The sequence below is a fragment of the Choloepus didactylus genome, chromosome X (assembly GCF_015220235.1).
Source record: "Choloepus didactylus isolate mChoDid1 chromosome X, mChoDid1.pri, whole genome shotgun sequence".
Taxonomy (NCBI): Eukaryota; Metazoa; Chordata; class Mammalia; order Pilosa; family Megalonychidae; genus Choloepus; species Choloepus didactylus.
Genome location: NC_051334.1, coordinates 92,960,303 through 92,977,115, shown reverse-complemented (window position 1 = coordinate 92,977,115; position 16,813 = coordinate 92,960,303). Strand labels below are relative to the sequence as shown.

The window sequence follows — 16,813 nt, the reverse complement described above, 5'->3', positions numbered from 1 at the left end:
GCTGAAATGTATCTCCTGACTTCTTTCTTTTTTGCATAGTAAATTTATCTATTCTTGGAGCTGGTATTCAACAGTCTGAATTCATCAAGCAGATCTGCAATTGGAGACTATCTGGACTATCCTTCCTTTGCTCCTAGTAGAGAAGGCTTCTGTTTCCAGCCAGGGAATGACTCTGAGCCAGCCTGCCATTCCTGTGGGAGAGGGGCACCAGCCTCCACAGCATAGAATGATTTAACAGCTGCAATTTAACAGCATTTTCCCTCATTCCTGGCTGTTCTACAATGTGCATATTATCTCTTAAGACCCCAACCAGTTGTTTTGGACAGTTCCTGGTTATTCACTAGCTGCCCTGGAGGACAGACTAAAACCCACTCCTCCCTATGCTGCCATATTTTTTTCTATCCCCCCCCCTTAATATTCATTTTAATGCAATTTTATTGAGGCATATTCACATAACATACAATCCTTCAAAGTGTACAATCAGTTGTTCACAGTATCACCACATAGTTGTGCATTCATCACCACAATCTTTGAACATTTTCATTACTCCAAAAGATAAAATAAATATAAAAATAAAAAAGAACATCCAAAACATCCCATTCCCCTCCACCCCCCATTGTTGGTTTACATTTTTTAAATTAAATTCAGTTTTAATGAGGTATATTCAAATACCATACAATGATTGATGGTATACAATCAACTGTTCACAGTACCACCACATAGTTATGCCTTCATCACCCCAATATATTTTTGACCACTTTCCTTACACCACAAAGAATCAGAATCAGAATAAGAAATAAAAGTAAAAAAGAATGCCCAAATCATCCCCCCATCCCACCCAATTTTTCATTCAGTCTTTGACCCTAGTCCCAGGTCTCAGTAGGAGGGTAAGGAGTTTCCTGGAGAATGAGACCCTCCTGTGAGGCCTTAAGACTCTGCTTCTCCTATGCTGTCCAGCAGGTGGCACTTGCCAGCCTACAGTTCCGCCACCAGTGTAAGGAGGCATGGAGCTTTTAGTTCTCCCAGGAACTCTCACCCTATCAGGGATGTGGCTGACTGATACTGGTTTCTGAATTCCAGCCCCTAGGGTCTGAGTTTCCAAAAAGAGGGCTACAACTGGAACTGGGCCATGCCCCTCTTTTCTTTGGAAGTTGTGGTGTTAGTGAATTTTCTTCACCACTAGACTTATTGCTTTATCTCTCAGAGCTACCTTAGCACTGCTCTTGCCTGGGCCCAAATTGCAAGTCTTTGAGCTTTTCTGTAACGGACTTCTTAGAATAATTATTTTTTTTAAAAAAAAGAGAAAAAGAATAAAAAAGGAAAAAGAAAAAGTAATAGAAGGGTGCAGTATGGACTATTTACTGTCCTTGCAGATCTAATGGGCTATTGAAATGCTAAAAGGCAAGGAGTTTTGGGAGATTAAGGAACAATCAAGAAACCTGAGAAACCAGCTTTTCAGACAAGGGCTCTGGCCCCTGGGTTTGCAAATGTTCCAGATTCTGTTTGAGCCCTGCCCTTCTCCATATTATGCTCATCCCCAGCTCCAAAATTCTCTGTTTTTATTATTTTTGGCTGTTTTTGCTGGTCCTATTTCCTCTCTGCTTTGCTGACTGTTCCCAGATTCTCCTTTGTCTGATCTCAGTCTATCTATGGTTGGAGTTTTTTTTCAGGAGTCTGAGCCTGTCAGTCAGAGCTGCAACTTCAGTTCTCCCTCCTGGTTCCCAGCACCAATGGCCCCTCCTCTCTTGGGACTGTTCCTGGGAGGTAGGAGCATGGGCCCCCTGGCCATGAGAACTCAAAGATTTCACTGATCTCAGCTGTTCCACACATCTTCTAGTGTTGCATGAAGCATGGCCAAACAAATTTTTCTGTGGTGTCTGGTCCACACAGTTCCTGGCATTCTACCAACTGCCCCAGAGAAGTAACTACAACCCACACCTCACCACTCCACCACCTTGCCCTGCCCCTCCTTAATATTCTTTTAATGTCTGTAGGATCAATAGTAGTATTTCTGTTATTGATGATTTTTGTTTTCTCTTTTTCTTGTTTAGTCATTAGATTTTTATCAATTTTATTCATATTTTCAAAGAAGAAGCTTTTGGCTTCATTGATTTTAACTGCTGTTTTCATTATCTCTATTTTATTGATTTCTGCTCTGTTTTTATTATTTCTTTTCTTTGGCTTGCCTTAGGTGTCATTTGCTTTTCTCTCTGTAGTTTCCTAAGATGAAAACTTATGCTATTGATTTGAGATTTTTCTTTTCTTCTAATATATCCCTTTAAGGTTTCAAATTTCTCTCTAAGCTCTGTTTTTGCTGTATCCCCCAAATTTTGAAATAATGCACTTGGTTTTGCATTTTTTTCAATTTATTTTTAATTTTTCTTGAGACTAATTCTTTCACCCATGAGTTAAGACGTGCATTGCTTAATTTCCAAATAATTGAGGATAGCACACACAGCTGTCTTTCTCATAAAGATTTCCACTTTAATTCCAGCATGTCCTGAGAACATACGTTATATGATTTACATTCTTCAAAAATTGAAGATGTGATTTATGACACCAAAGGTAGTCTATCTTGGTGAATGCTCCATGTGGGCTTCAGAAGAGTGTATAATATGCTCTTGTTCAATGGAGTAGTCTATAAATGTCAGTTAGATCAAGATAATTTATAATGCTGTTCATGTCATCCATTTCTTTACTGATTTTCTGCTTGCTTGATTTATTATTTAATGTGTAGAAATCTCTAAGTATAATAGTGGATTTGTCTATTTATCCTTGCAGTTCTATCAGATCTGTTGTTTTGTTAAGTATATACACATTTAGGATTTTTATGTCTCCTTGGAAAATTGACTTCTTTATCATTGCTTAATGCTCCTCTTTATCCTTGATAATATTCCTTCCTCTGAAGTCTTATTTGTCTGAAGTTAATGTATATATTCCAGCTTTCTCCTCATTAGTGATCTATCCCATTGCTTTTAACCTATCTGAGTCTTTGTATTAAAACAGACATGCTGTAGACATATAAAATTGGGTATTGCATTTTTTATGCACTCTGACAACCTGTCTTGTAATTGTTGTATTTAGGTCATTCACATTTGAAGTGACTATTGATATAGGTGGATTAAATCTACCATGTTTGCAAGTTTTTTCTATTTGTTTCATTTGTTCTCCTCCTCCTCCCACCATTTCTGCCTTCTCTGGTTTTAGTTGAGTATCTTCCATGTTTCTTTCTTTGTTTTGCTTTTTAAACAAATCCCTTTTATTAATTCATATAATATGTAGTTTACCATTTTAAACATTTTAAAGTGTACAATCAGATGAGTTTTAGAATGGTCACAATATTGTGAGAACACCACCATTATCTATTTCCACAACATATTTTCATCACCCCAAGTGGAAAACGAGTACCTATTAGGAGTCACTACCCCCTTCCCCAAGTCCCTGGCAACCACTAATCTACTTTTCTATACATAGATTTGCCTACAATGATTCCAATTTATCTCCTCTCTTAACATAACAATTATATGTCTTTAAAAGCTTATTAGTTGCCTTAGAGTTTCAATATACATTTTTGAATAATCTAAGCCCACCTTCAAATAATATGATACTACTTCACATTTAGTACAGCTGTCTTATAACAGGGTACTGCTGATTCCTCCCTCTTATACTTTGTGGTATTGCTCTCTTTTATTTCACTTTTCCATATGCTATAATTAACCACAGATTGTTACTATTATTACTTTAAACAAGAAATTTTCTTTCCCAAAAAGTAATAAAAATCAAAATGAAGATTTTATTCACCTTTATTTATTCCTTCTCTAATATACTTCCTTTATTTATGTAGAACCAAGTCTCTGACCTGTATCACTTTCCTTCAGGTGAGGAAAATATTTTTTAACAGTTCCTGCATGGCAGGAAATAAATTACATCAGCTTTTGTTTGCTAAGAATGTCCTTATTTCTCTTTCACTTTGAAAGATAATTTCACTGGATGAACTTTTGGTGGTAGGTGTTTTCTTTCACAACTAAAATATTTCACTCCACTCTCATCCTGATTACTTGGTTTCTGATGAGGAATCTGCTATAATTTTCCTCCTTGTTTCTTTACAGGTAAGATTTTGTTTGTTAGTTTTCACTTTGGCTTCCTTCAAGATTTTTGTTTTGGCTTTGGTTTTCTGCAATCTGAATATTGCATGTCTAGGTGTAACTCTTTTTCACATTTATCCTTGTTGGTGTTCTCTTAGCTTCCTGGATCTGTGGTTTGTAGTCAGTCATTAATTTTGTAAAATCTTAGCCATTGTTACTTCAAATGTCCCTTCCATTCCATTTCTTTCTTCTCATTCTGATAGTCCAATTGCAATATATTACGTTTTTTATATTGTCTGAAAGTTTTAGTTGTTACGTGTCTTTCTGTTTTCTTGTTTCTTTTTTCATTCTTTTTTCTTCTTTGTATTTCAGGTAAGAAATTTATAATGACATCTTCAAGTTCACTGATATTTTCCTCAGCCATGTGTAGTGAAGGAACTTTTTAAAATAACTGTTACTGTATTTTTATTTCTATCACTCCCTTTTGATTCTGGAGTTTCCATATCCCTGCTCTTATTCATGATGAATACTTTTTCCGTGAGAGCTCTTAAAATATTAGGCAAAGTTATTTAAATTCTATATGTGATAATTTCAACATTTCTGTCATATCTGAATATGATTCTGATGATTCCCTTGTATCTTCAGGCTTTGTTTTTCTTGCATTTGTCAGGCATTGTAATTTCCTTTTGAAAGCCAGACATTTTATACTGGGTAATAAGAATTGAGGTAAATTGGCCTTTAGTGTGAGGATTTACGTTAATCTGGATAAGGTTTGGACTGTGCTTAAAGTTTGTTGTAGATATCAGTACCAGAGTCTTCAAATTTCATCAGTGCCCTTGTTTTTGTCTCCCCTCTCTTCTTTTGGGCTACTTATGCACTGTCTTTTAGAGAGAGTCTGTGTCTTGCAGCTCATTAAGCTCTAATTCACTGTTGTTATACTGGAGTCAACTTGGTGTAGTGCTAAGAGTAAATGAGACAATCTTCTTGGTTAAGTCTCAGTTTTTTAGTAAATCTGCATCTTGGTTCTTTGGCCTTCAAAATTATTTCTGTCCTTCCTCCATTGTTATTGCTTTTTTCCCTTTCCCCTGTCCATTTCCAGGTTGGAGTATTCAAAATCTGTTTCTTTGGAGCCCTGACCTTTTTGACTTATGTTACTACCCACCTCCCTTAGATGGAACAGGAAGAATTGAAGGGACTGGAATGGGTATCAATTCCTTTCCCCTAGTTTAAATATGATTTCAGAATTTTGCTACAGCAAAATCCTTTCTCCTCCAGAATAGGTCTTTGTTATGGAACCAAGGATCTGGGTGTATTTTGTAATGAATACTCTTCCCCTCCCCTTGTGAGGCTCATGATAGGATGTTTCTTCTGCTCTTATCATGAGATCCTGATGAGGTTCTTAGAATGAAAGTCCATGAAAGTGTGGAGACCCTCCCAAGGCTACTTATCCCAGGAGATTTTCACCATCAAACTAGTCCACAATCAGCCTCCAGCTGTTTATTAAAATTACCATTTAAGTATTCCTTCTAGTGTATAGCTCCAGAGGTAAGTAAATGTGCATTGATTGATATCTCTGGATGCACTTGTTTCTCCATATTTCTGGGTGGCGACTTAGCATGTGTCTTCCATTTTCTGGTGTGTCCAAGAAGAGCTGTTGCTTTTCAGTTTGTCCAGCTTTAATTATTGTAAGCATGGGAGAGATGACTTCCAAGCTCTTTATACATCAGAGTTGAAACTGAAAGAGAAGTGAAGAATTTCAAAAAACAATTTCCCCTTCATATAGTTGAACATTGGGGGATGGTAATTAATGGTTTAATTGTGCTATGTCATACAATTTCTTTCAGTAAAGCAAATAGGAGTGCAGCATCTCTAACATTACCTCACTTTCTTTGATATCAGAAGTAATCAGCCTACAAAACTTCTACATTCATTTTAAACTCTGCAATAGCACAGAACCCATCATATAGTGCTTATTAAATATTTTCTTGTGAAAAAGTATACATTAAGTACAGTGTTTAATTCAGATGTTTATTTCATAAAAATATCCCTTATCAATTTATCCACAAAAATTAAAATATATGTCTCTGTCATATAAATTCCAAGTTTTGTTTGAAGTTCAGAGATAAGTTTTCCATTAATCAGTGTATATGAATTTCACAGGACAGTTTTCTTATGGCTGAAAAGTTATATGAATATTAAAAGGAAGCTAAGGTAGAATTGACCAAAGCAGAGTTCCCTAATTTAATAATTCTGTCCACAGCAGGTCATGTCTACATTATACTCCACCATGGGTGATTCAGAAGCACATGTCTAGGTGGGATGAGAGAGCTACTATCACTTCTTGCTCTTTTATCCATTGACTGATAATGGAGCTCTGATAGGCTTGATGGTCCATGTTCATGCTTCATCCAGTCATGTGTGTCAGGCAAAAGCTTCCTTCAGAATGTGTCTGAAGAAATCTATTGATGGCTTTGTCAGTTATATTTCTCACAAATCATGTAAAAGTATAGACAATATGTGTTTTATCCAGTGTCAAATGATTGAGAATGTATCTTGCTGAAGATTTGAACATAGTCCATGCAGTCCATCTGTTTATTGCCACTTATATAATGAAATGAATTTATGGAACAACTTTAGAAGAAACAATTTAGAAGAAATCTGTAGAAAGTAAGAGTTACAAAAATAGTAACGATATTCAGAAGTATATATTCTGTATTGCCCAACAGCTTTAAGTATGGGTCTATAATATATCATGTGGATTCCTGATCTTTGTCCTGCCCTCTCTCCTTCATTTCATTCCTTCCCTGCAGGAAAAATAAGCTGGATTGGGAAAGGAGTTGGCAGAGACATATGGTGCAAGCAACAGCTCAATTATTAAAATATATAAATTTACTCAAAATTTTATTTGCAATTCCAAAATCCAAAATGCACTGAAAACCAAAAAATTTGTTTGTTTATAATGTTTGGCACAAAACCCATTTGCAAGAAAAATCTGACTGTATTGACATGAGGTTTTTTGGTTATGAATATTCAAATGTATGGTTAGAGAAGTATTAATGTGTTTTGGTTATGAGATCCTGCCCCAGACCTTGGTGGAAGAACTAATTAATATGTGATATATACTCTGTTACCTTTTTAAAATCCAAAATTAATCTGCATTCCAAAACCAATTATCTGACCACAAGGGTTTTGGTTAAGGTAATATGGGTGTGCATTTTGTGAAAAGTTTGATGTACTATGAGTTATTTCCCTATGCTTTTAGTATTTCATTTTAAATTTAAATCATTTTCATTATTTTAAGCTTTATGTTGAATTTTATTCTCCCTATGTGTGGTCTAATAAATTTGAGAAATTTGGAACTCCATTCCAAGATTTACCCTATGTGGAATCCTGGACTTCTAGACTGCTCTTCATCTGAGACAGAATTCTGACTGGATCATGGAGTGTTTTTCCCTAAAACACATTACATCCTCCTCATTGGCCATCACCATTGAGTCAGGAAGGAAAGTTCAGTGGTACAAACCTTCCTTTAATCTTTTTTTCAATTTCAAAATAAAACAACTCTGCTTATACAACTTGTAATTGATCTATCAGTGAATACATAATAGGCTTCTGTTTGATGAATGAATAATTATTTACATTAACTTTTGGGGGAAATACTGTCATTTCAGGATGATTTTCTGAGCAATGAAAGACAATATTTTGCCATTAGAATTAGGCAATGTTTTTCCATTAACAATTGGCACTGCTATTAATGAGGCCAGCATGCCTTAAATATATTTATTAATGTGACAATGTCAAAATGCTGAAGGAAAAAAACACACTGAGTTTCCTGTTTTAGTGTCATAGTCCATTTTGAAGCTTATATTTCCCCTTATACTATGTCACTAATGATTTTATAAAGAAACACTTTGTTTGATCCTAATATATTAAATTGAACTAAAAGCATTTCATTTTGCATTAGTGTTATCTACAGATTGCAGGTGATGGGAAACATGAGTAAGACTCTTTTGTAACTCTTTAAAAAATAGTTTTCAAATTTCATTTATTTAAACATGACAAATATTTGCCAAGCATCAATGAGTTCCAATAACTACTAATTGGATGCTTTTACTGTCCAGGTACTGTCATGAGCACTTTGCACATATTATCTCATTTAATTCTTATGATATTTCTATGAGAAATTTATCTCTCCATTTTACAGATGTTTTATATCTGATAGAGGTAGATATGGAACCCCTACAATTTTATTCCTAGTTGAAGCTACTAAATCATTTGCAATAGTGCCTGCACTCAGTGACCACATACCTCATTGGGAGTAAAAAGAAAAGGAAAAAAAACAGGTAGAAAATATCTAATCCAAATTTGGCTCATGTAAATCTTAGCAAAAAATTCCAGTATATGTTATTAGGCAAGGTAAGAAGAAGGAGCGCCAATAACCTCTAGCATTGTTGTCATATAATCATTAATTCATTATTATTATGAGGGCATTTGGAATGTTTTCTGTACACAGGATAAATGCAAAAATGAGTGCTGGGTTATCTCTCTATTTTACTGCTTTTGAAATAAAATTAATTTCCATAAGGGTAGACCTATTGGCAATGTGATATGATGGAACAATTTGGTGTCAAGATCTTCAAGTTTTTAGTTATTTTTCTGTAACTAGGTTGTTTTATGACTTACCTTTTATGTGTCTCAGTTTCCCCATAGATAAAATTTGACTATAAACCAGATGAATGTTAAAGTGTTCACAAGCTTGAATATTACAGGATAGTCAAAAAATTATTAATTTCATCAGGCACTTGCACCCCGCCTATCTAAAATAATATTTTCCCTACTCTGTCACCTGAAATTGCCCATCCTTTTATATTCTATACCCAAGAAAGATGAGAGTTCACCTCTGACTCTTTCCCTCTAATCTTCCACATCTAATTAAACACTGTGTCCTGTTGATTCTACATCTTTAATATCCTTTACGTCTATCCCTAAAATTACTGCCTTATTTTAGACCCATTTAATCACTCCCCTGGACTGTTACATTAACTTCCTAACTATTCCTTCTATATCCACTCTTGGCACCTACTAATATGTGCACACTGATCTCAGGACGATCTTCCTAAAACATTTTTTTTTCTGATGACACAACCTCCTTAATTAAAACTTTTCAATAGCTCCTCAGAATCTGAAGGATAAAATCCAAGGTTCTCAGGATAGCATGCAAGGCTCTCCATGACCTACCTTGTCTAACTATCAAAGGACAATCTCCTTTGTATTCTCATGGTATTGTTCCTTTATTATCTACTGTGATGGTTAGGCTCATGTGTCAATGTGGCCAGGTATTGATGCTCAGTTTTTGGTCAAACAAGAATTGGCCTAACTGATATGGTGAGGATATTTCATGGACAAATCATTCGAAAGGTGATTGTATCTATGGCTGATTACTTCTACAATCAACTGAGGAGATTGCCTTCAGCAATGAAATGTGTCAGTTGAATATTTTAAAAAGGATAAGTGATGACTTCAGCAGTCGGAAGAGAGAATTTTCATGTCTCCTTCAGCAGGCCATCTTCTCCTGGGGAATTCATCAAAAACCTTCATTGGAGATCCCAGCTTGCAGCCTGCCCTATGGAATTTGGACTCAAACATCTCCACAGTTTCATGAGACAATTTTATAAAATCTCATAATTTCAGATATCTCCTGTTAGTTCTGTTTCCCTAGAGAACATTAACTAATGCAGTTTTGGTACCAGGAGTTGTTCTTGAGAAACAGAATCTTAAAACTGGGATATATGAACTGATTCTGAGGTTTTTACAATTGGTTCTCCACTCTAATTAGTTTCAAAGGCACTAATGACTCTATTTCCAATAATCAAGATGGCATTGATAGTCCATGGTGTGAGGTGACAACAGAGATATGCAAAATATCACCACTAGATATGGCTGCTCAAATGCTTATAAAAGGCAAGGCGCTGGATAAGAGTGTTTTTGAGACCCTAACAGAGTTTTGTGCAGTTAAAAGGTATAATAATATTGGCTTGTTCTTATGAAAGAAAGGGTTGAGATGAAGATTTGCAACTTAAGCACCACATGAAGCATATGAAAGATGTTATGTGTGCCCTGAAATAAAATCTTATTTCCTGTAGCAGCAGAATTAGGGGCTCTGAAAACCAGACCCAGAGTGTCATTGTGTGAATGGCAGAATTACAACATAAATTAAAATCCCAAACTTGCAGGGTATCTGCTGTTAAACTGAGAGCAGTGATTGGAAAGGAATGGGATACTGAAAACTGGAATGGGGTGATATATGTTGATAATGATTGCAGTGTGTACATTGAATCCCTAGATTATGCTGTCTTTGCCAGATAAACCTGTAATGGTCTGCCCTGATGAAACAGCCACCCAACCTCTGGCCTGTCCTGTGGAAACAGCTTCCAAATCTTCAGTCTGCCATGAGGAACCAGCCATCCAACTTCCACCAGAAGAGATTAACCCTACAGTTTCTGATAAACCTGTAACTTCCTCCCCTGAGGACAACCTGGAGAGATGAATCCTTTTACCAGATGAAACTGCAAAGGAATTCCCTGAAGTAATTGGTTCACAAGACATTTCTAATACTTCTTATGACCACCCCACCACCCTTCTTTTCTTCCAGACCTGTACATAGTCTAAAGTTCCAACAGGCCCCAAAATGTGAGGTATGAAGTGTGACTCATGAGGAGTTATACTATACTCCAAAAGACTTGCAAGAGTTTTCCAATTTATATAGACAAAAATCAGGAGAATAGGTCTGGGAATGGACATTAATGGTGTACAATAATCGCGGAAGGAATAAAAGTTAGATCAGGCTGAATTTATTGCTATGGGTCCACTAAGAAGAGATTCTGGATTCATTGTTGTATCTCAATGGCTTAGAAAGGGCTTTAGGTGTTTGTTTGGGTGGTTGGTTGAAACCTGGACTGAAATGAGGACATTACCTGAGGTTGAAATACCAGAACTGCTCTGATATAACATAATTAAGGGGATCCAAATGCTTAGAGATATTTGTGTGTTAGAATGGATTTACAATGTAAGACCTGATCACACAACCCAGAAATATCTAGAAGACACACCTTTCAGGAGGACTGTGAGGAAAACATTTGTGAGACCAACACCATCATCCCTGAAAAGCTCTGTGTTTGTTCTACTCTGTAGGTCAGATATTACTGTGGGAACTTCTGTCACTGAACTGGAATCCTTAAACACAATGGTGATGAATGGATCCTGAGTTGGTAGAAACCAAATGGCAGCACTTGCCAAATACAAAGTGGGCATGGCTACCTTAATGGACAACAGACACAAAGCAGAAATCAGAAGAATCTGACTCAGAAAGACCTATGGCATTAGGTAGCAGATCATGGGGTACCTAGAAGTAAAATAGATGGAGAGTCTATTAAATTCTTATATGAACTGTATAGGCAGAAGTGTTCTAGGTCCAGTGAACAAAAGTCTAACTTGAATTACAGCAACTGAGAGTCATGGTCCCTTAATCAATTCCCAGACTTGAGACAGTTTACTGACCCAGAACACCTTGAATGAGGGGAAAGGTGAGTCCCAACGGGGAAGGACCCTGCTACATTGCCAGGAATTTATACTGTTAATCTTCCTCCCAGCCTTCTGCAAAAAGACCTACAGCATTTTACCAGGATAACTGTGCATTGGGGAAAAGCAAATCATTGGAAACTTCAGGAATTATTAGATACTGGCTAAGAAGTGACATTAATTCTAAGAGAAACATAATGTCCCTGTGGTTCACCAGTCAGAGTAGGAGCTGATGGAGGTCAGGTGATTAATAGAGTTTTAGCTCAGATCTCTCTTACATTGGGTCCAGTGGGTCCCTGAACCCATTCTGTGGTTATTTTTCCAGTTCCAGAATGGATAATTGGAATAGACATTCTCAGCAACTGGCAGAATACCTACATTGTTTCCCAGACTTGTGGAGAGAGTACTATTATTGTAGGAGAGGGCAAGTGGAATCCACTAGAACAGCCTGTGCCTAGCAAAATAGTAAATCAGAAGCAATACTGGATTTCTGGAGAGATTGCAGAGATTAATGTCATCATTAAGACTTGGATTGCAGAGATTAGTTCCACCATCAAGGACTTGAAGTATGTAGGGTGGTAATTCCCAACATATTTCCATTCAACTATCCTAATTGGCATGTGCAAAACATAGGTGGATCTTGGAGCATGACAGTGGATTATTATAAAATTATCCAGGTGATGACTCCAATTGCAGCTGCTGTTCCAGATTTGATATTGTTGCTTGAGAAAATTACATATCCCCTGGTACCTGGTATGCAGCTATTGATCTGGAAAATTGTTTTTTCTCAATTGGTGTTATTAAGGTTCACCAGAAACAGTTTGCTTTCAGCTAGCAATACAAGCAATGTAACTTCACTGCCTACCTCAATACTATATCAACACTCCAACCCTATATCATAATCTTGTTCACAAGAAACTTGATCATTTCTCCCTTCCAAAAGACATCACATTGTTCTGCTATACTGATGATCTCATGTTGATTGGACCTAGTGAGAAAAAAGTAGCAACTACCCTAGACTTATGGTAAAGAATTTATATGTCAGAGCAAGAGAGATAAACCCAACAAAAATACAGGGGTGTCCAACATCAGTGAAATTTCTAGGTGTCCATTGTCGTGGAGCATGTTAAGATATCCATTCTAAGGTGAAGGATAAGCTGCTGCATCTGGCTCCTTCTCTGACTAAAAAAGAGGTTCAACCCTTGATTGGCCTCTTTGGATTTTGGAGACAACCTAGTCCTCATTTGGGCTGCTACTCTGGCCCATTTACCAAGTGACCAGTAAATCTTCCAGTTTTAAGTGGGGACCAGACGAAGAGAAAGGTCTGTGACAGGTCCAGCCTGATGTGCAAGTTTCTCTGCCAGTTGGGACATATGACCCAGCAGATCTAGTGGCACTAGTAATATCAGTGGCAAGTATAGATGCTGTCTGGAAACTTTGGGAGGCCCCTATAGGAGAATCACAACACAGACCCTTGGGATTTTAGCAAAGCCTCTGCAGATAACTACTGTTGTTATGAGATACAGCTTTTGGGCTGGTACTGGACCTTAGTAGAGACCAATAACTTAAACATTGGCCATCAAGTTTCCATGAGACCTGAGTTGCCTCTCATGACCCAGTTGTTGTCTAACCTGCCAAGCTATAAAGTTTGGCAGGCACAGTAGCCCTCCATCACAAAATGGATATGAGACAGTTCTCAAGTGGATCCTGAAGGCTCAGGTAAGTTACACGAGAAAGTGGCCCAAATGACCATGACCCTTATACTTGCCATGTTACCTTCTCTTTCCCAGCCCACAAATATGGCCCCTTGGGGAGTTTTTCTTACAATAAGTTGACTAAGGAAGAAAACAAAACTGAGGCCTGATTTTCAGATGGTTCTGTATAATATATGGGTACCACATGATAGTGGACATCTGCAGCACTGCAGCCCATTTCAGGTGGACTTTGAAGGAACATGTTGAGGGATATCTTCCTGGTGGGAAGACCTTCAAGCAGTCCACCTGACTGTTCATTTTGCTTGGAAGGAGAAATGACTAGAGATACATTTATATACTGATTCATGGGCTTTTGCCAATGCTTTGGACAGATGGATAGGGACTTAGAAAGAACATGATTGGAAAATTGGTTAAAAAGAGGTCTGGAATTCAATTAGAGATATGAATGAAATGGACTTGATTAGAACTAAGGTAAACTTGACTAAAGGGTAAAGGATGATATTGACCGTGTTTTAAAACCTCAAATTCCATGTGACAGCAAAGGAAGAGATGTTTATTTGGTGCAAAATCTATACTTTCTGTAGCACACTATATGATTTAACTTGTATGGTCAGTTTAATCAAACACCATAATTACATGGAACCTTGAATAGAGGTGAGATCTGGTTGGTTGGTACAGGTTACTGTGAAACCCTGATGCATCTCAGAGTAATTTTGGCAGAGAGTAAGGAGTATTTGTAGGACCCCTTGAGGGCCTGAGGAAAAATGTGGAAATTAACTTTCCCACGTGGTGGATTCCCGATATTCTCACAAGCATTGGGGACTACCATTGTGGTAGGCCAAGCCAGTGATCTTGTGGCTTGCCATTGTGAAGCTTCTTACTGTAAAGGAGAGTCTAAGCCTACTTGTAATGGCACCTAAGAGTCACCCCCAGAGAACCATTTTTTAGACTTTTTTTATTGTGATTGTTCACATACCATACAATTATCCAAAAATCCAAAGTGTACAATCAATTGTCCCCAGTACCATCATACAGCTGTGCATCCATCACCACAATTAATTTTTTTCAATTTTTAGAACATTTTCATTACTCCAGAAAAGAAATAAAGACAAAGAAGAAAAAATAGAGAAAAGAAAAGGAAACACATCATCCCGTAACCCTAACCAACCCCCCTCCATTGTTTACTAGTAGTATTGGTGTAGTACATTTGTTACTGTGCATGAAAGAATGTTGAAATACTACTAACTCAAGTATATAGTTTGCAATAGGTGTATATATTTTTTCCTATATACCCCACTATTAATAACTTCTAGTTGTAGTGTCATACATTTGTTCTGGTTCATGAAGGAGATTTCTAATATTTGTACAGTTAATCGCAGACATTGCCCACCACAAGGTTTACTGTTCTATATATTCCCATCTTTAAACCTCCAACTTTCTGGTGACAAAAATGACTCTGAGCTTCCCCTTTCTACCACATTCATGCACCATTCAGAAATGTTAGCTATTCTCACCTCTGTTCATTTCCAAATGTTTAAGTTCATCTTAGTTGAACATTCTGCTCGTACTAAGCAACTGCTCCCCATTCTTTAGCTTCATTCTGTATCTTGGTAATTTATATTTCATGTCTACGAGTTTACATATTATAATTAGTTCCTATCAGTGAGACCCTGCAATATTTGTCCTTATGTGTCTGGCTTATTTCACTCAGTGTACTGCCCTCAAGATTTCATCATCAACCCATTTTTTTAAAGATGGTTTTATTCACACACCATACATTCCATCCTAAGTAAACAATTGATGGCTCCCTGTATAGACACATATTTATGTGTTCACCACCCTCACCACTATCTATATAAGGACATTTCCATTTCTTCCACAAAGCAGGAGGAAGAGTCAAAGAAGGTAGAGAGGCAAAAGAAAAAGAAAAAAGAAAGAGAGAAAAAAACAAACAAAAAACATGAGAGCTAGGAAGCAGCAAAAGGAAAGATAATCAAAGTAGAATAGTCAAACAATACCACCAATACCAAGAGTCTCATACCCCCCCCACTATGCACCCCTCTTTTCTGCATTTGCCTTGGTATATTGCCATCACCACATTAAAGGAAACATAATATAATGGTTGTGTTAATTATAGTCTCTAGTTTATGTTGATTGTATTTTCCCCCAATACCTCCCTATTTTTTACACATTGCAAGGTTGACATTCATCTGCTCTCCCTCATGAAACAACATATTTGTACATTTTATCACAATTGTTGAACACTCTAGGTTTCACTGAGTTATATAGTCCCAGTCTTTACCTTTCCTCTTTCCTTCTGGTGTCCCACATGCTCCTCACATTCCTCTTTCAACCAAATTCCTAGTTACCTTTGTTCAGTGTGCTTACATTGCTGTGCTGCCATCACCCAAAACTGTGTTGCAAATATCTAACTCCTGTCTTTTTCTATTATTCTGTAGTGCTCCCTTTAGAATTTCCCGTAGGCAGGTATCTTGTTCACAAACTCTCTCATTGTCTGTTTGTCAGAGAATAGTTTGACCTCTCCCTCATATTTGAAGGATAGTTTTGCCAGATATAGGATTCTTGATTGGTGGTTTTTCTCTGTCAGTATCTTAAATATATCACACCACTTCCTTCTTGCCTCCATGGTTTCTGCTGAGAAATCCACACATAGTCTTATTGAGCTTCCTTGTATGTGATGGATCACTTTTCTTTTTGCTGCTTTCAGGATTCTCTCTTTGTGATGTTTGATAATCTGATATTAAGTGTTTTGGCATAGCCCATTTAGATCTATTCTGTTTGGGGTATGCTGTGCTTCTTGGATCTGTAATGTTATGTCTTTCCTAAGAGATGGGAAATTTTCATTGATTATTTCCTCTATTATTGCTTCTACCCCTTTTCCCTTCTCTTGTCCTTCTGGGACACCAATATACATACATTCTTGTATTTCATTTTGTCCTTAAGTTCCTGGAGACGTTGCTCATACTTTTCTGTTATTTTCTCTATCTTCTCTTTTGTATGTAGGCTTTCAGTTGCCTTGTTCTCCAGTTCCTGAGTGTTCTCTTCTGCCTCTTGAGATCTGCTGTTGCATGTTTCCATCATGTCTTACATCTCTTGCACTGTGCCTTTCATTTCCATAGATTCTGCCAGTTGGTTTTTTGAACTTTCAGTTTCTGCCTTATGTACACACACAGTTTTCTTTATAGCCTTTATCTCTTTTGCCATATCTTCTCTAAACTTTTTGAATTGATTTAGCATTAGTTGTTTAAATTCCTGTATTTCAGTTGAAGTATAGGTTTGTTCCTTTGACTGGGCTTTAACTTCATTTTTCTTAGTGTAGGTTGTAGTTTTCTGTTGTTTAGGCATCTGGCCTCCTTTGCCACCCCAATCAGGTTTTCCTAGATGAGAGCAGTCTCAGGTCCCATAAGGAGGAAA

At 37.0% G+C, this 16,813-nt stretch overlaps 1 pseudogene; it reads left to right on the top strand.

The window, feature by feature from the left end:
* Positions 1 to 906: 906 nt before the first annotated feature.
* LOC119522253 overlaps positions 907 to 16,813 on the top strand; it is a 17,508-nt pseudogene continuing 1,601 nt past the window's right edge.